Raw genomic sequence first — 3,463 nt, forward strand, 5'->3', positions numbered from 1 at the left:
AGATCACGTCGCCGCGCTCTGAGTGTTATTCTGGGGACGTCTGGAACTGCTAGCTTTACCGTTTGAGCCACCAACTCAATTCAATCCGCCTCTCCGCGTAAAACCTGACAAACAGACACCAGCAAGCTGTAATTCCGTCTCACCTCCAGAGAATTATATCCGCGAGTCCCTAATAAATATTTCGTCGGATATAAGTACGGGTAATAGCCGTAAATTTTTTTATATAGAAATCTAAGGAAAGCTTTCTGGACTTTTTCTAACAATGATGTGTATTTAGCTTCATGCGGATTCCACACAAGCGACGATGTCTCAAGCTTGCTTCTGACTAAGGCATTATAGACTATTCGAATAGCATCAGTGTCACAAAAGTCTCTAACGTTACGTATTACAAAACCAAGTCTCCGAAAGCAACTAGTAGCAAGTGTCTCTATATGGCCATGAAAAGTGAAGCGCGGGTCAAAGACTACCCCCAGATCCTTCACCGAGAAGACTCGATTAATTGGCTGTGACCCAAGCATGTACTGCACATGTAAAGGAGCTCGTGCACGGCTGAATGTACAAACGAAACACTTATCAGGGTTAAAAAGGAGTTTGTTTTCCACACTCCACCGGAAAACCGCATTGACGTCGTCTTGCAACGACTCATAGTCCGCTCTCCGCTCCACACCATACACTAATTTAAGGTCGTCAGCATAAAGGAGACACCGGGCACTCTTAAGAACTAATTCTAAGTCATTGACCATTAAATTAAATAAGAGTGGACCCAATACCGAACCCTGACTTACACCAGAACGAGTATGGTATGGAGCAGAGACGTAGCATCCATGCCGTACATACTCCTGCCGATCTCGCAAATAACTTGAGAAAAATTTTAGCATTCTAGGGGAGAAGCCTATGCCATTCAGCTTGTTTAGAAGCACTTCATTATCTACGCGATCGAACGCCTTTTTAAAGTCAAAATAGAGGACGTCAACCTGAATTCCCCTATCTAAATGTTCAGATATTATGTCAACCAAAACCAAGAGGTTTGTGTTGACAGAGCGATTTAATCTGAAGCCATGCTGTGAATCACCCAAAAAAGGTTTAATTTGTGGAGACAAGGCCCGATGTAATACCGATTCAAATAACTTAGCCAGAGTAGAAAGAACCGCTACAGGCCTGTAATTCTCAACATTGACAGTATCATTTGTCTTCGGAATTGGTCTGACTCTCGTGAGCTTCCACTGGTGCGGGTATACTCCTGATGATAGCGCCAAATTAAACATAAAATGTATTGGCACTTTAAGTTGGTCTATACAGCCTTTGACAATATATGCAGGCAGATTATCAGGGCCTACCGAACAATTAGGTTTAAGGCACTTTACTGCTTTCTCTATTTCCTCCATTGATATATACGCAATGTTAATATAGTTGGCATTACAACTTTGACTGCTGTCTCTCGGAAAGTCTGGGTCCAGACGGGGAACACCAGACAAAAATACACTAGAGAAGAAATTCGAGAACGCACTAGCCACCTCACTACCAGCATACTCCCTCCCCTCAAAAGTAACGCGGGATGCGAAACCTGACCTTGACTTCAGACTGTCCAAGTGCTGCCAGAAATAATAATAATAATAATAATAAATTTATTCAATTTAAACATACAGCACTTAAACTAGATGACTACAATAAGGTACAATTCGATTGTATGGGCAAAACAAAAGTTGAACCATCATAACCTATTCTAGGTACAAAACCTGTGTTAATAGTGTTACGAAGATTCTCCGTTTAGGCAAAATCAGAAAAGAAAACAATCTTTGAACTGCGGCAAAAACTGAAACAGTGTAGTGCAGTGCCGTGAATCTAGTGTAGAGCAGCAATAGCAGTAATAAAAAGTAAGTAGAAAGTATGTGTATGTGTAAGTGTGTGTGTGTGTGTGTGTGAAAGTGTGTGTTTGTGTGAGTGTGTTTGAGTGTGTGTGTGAAATGAAATGGAGTAGAGTGCGCTTAATAGCATTTATATAGATAGATAAATAAAATAAATAGATAAATAAAATTTAAGTATGGATGTCTATTTATGATAATATAACCAGGAGTTCTTCCGTCTTCTCATAAGATAATTTCTGTAACCATTTTCTTAGTATATATCCAACTTCATACTTGTTTAATGCATATATTTGATGGGATTTATTAATTTTATTATATAATCTAGTACTAAGTGCAGTTAATTGTCCGTTAGCAAAGGCAGTACGGCATCGCTTGGTATCACAGACAGGGAAACCTTGTCGTCTACCAAGAAAAGCACGTGGGTCGTCCTTTATTCTAGCCTGGATTCGATAAAGATAACGGTCATAGGCGGACGATATATGTTTCTTCACCGCAGATCTCAATCTAGCGAACTCATCATAAATGACTTTACTTTTGGTGGCCTTCCATTCTCGATGTAAATGACCTTTGCGTTTTATGTCCTTGATTAAGTCTGCGGTGAACCAAACTGGGTAGCATCTACTGGAACCCCCCGATCTAATCTTCTTAGGTATAGACATATCAAAAATAGAATACACTATGTCATAAAAGTTTTCAACAGCACTGTTGATATGTGCTGCATCTAGAACTTCCCGCCAACTTACGTCTTTGATTAAGTGGCATAGAAATTCGTAATTACCTTTACCGAAATTCCAATCCCGTCGCAAGTCCACATTACTAGGATCAATTCGATCAGCAGGTAGCCGTCTCCTATTATAATCCACAGATACTTCTAGCGGCGGGTGATACGCATCTCGTCTTGAAACCAGTCCGACACTTTCCATTTCGTTGACTTTAGTGCCTGAAAAGCACTCTGACACCAACACCACATCTAACTTTCCACCATATGTATTCATCACTTCATTCATCTCTTTTAACCCACATACAGTCAAAAAATAACAATAATAACTTAAAATACTTTTTGGTGTATACAATGGATTTAAATTTAAGTCACCAACTACGAGCACTAATCCCTTTACAGTGTTCATCGCAGATTCTACAGCGTGGAACCATTGCATATATATTGTTTCTGGAGATCCCGGGGGAATGTACACTACGCACAAATTAACTGTAACACTATCCACAACAAACGATACCCATAAATCTTCCCCATTTGTAGTTTCCAAGTTGCGATGACGCTTCAGCTCAAGTCCATGCCGCGCCACCACCAGGACACCACCTCCCATCGCTCCAGTTGCCCGGTCTCGACGTAGCACTGTCCATCCACCACACGATATCTCAGAATCATTGACTGCTTCAGTTAAGAATGATTCAGTTATGGCAACTACATCACATTCAAGTGACAAGAGATTTTGTCTGAAGTAGCTCAGCTTCGTGTTAAGCCCTCTGACATTCTGATATATAAAGTTCAATGTCAGAATCGGCACTCCTTTAAGCTTGACGTTCCGTGTGGACTGATGTATTGCTTTGCGGCTTCCGAAATAACCAAGCCTTTACTC

Source organism: Hyposmocoma kahamanoa, unplaced genomic scaffold (genome assembly GCF_003589595.1).
Source record: "Hyposmocoma kahamanoa isolate Upper Pololo Valley unplaced genomic scaffold, ASM358959v1 83, whole genome shotgun sequence".
NCBI classification, from domain to species: domain Eukaryota; kingdom Metazoa; phylum Arthropoda; class Insecta; order Lepidoptera; family Cosmopterigidae; genus Hyposmocoma; species Hyposmocoma kahamanoa.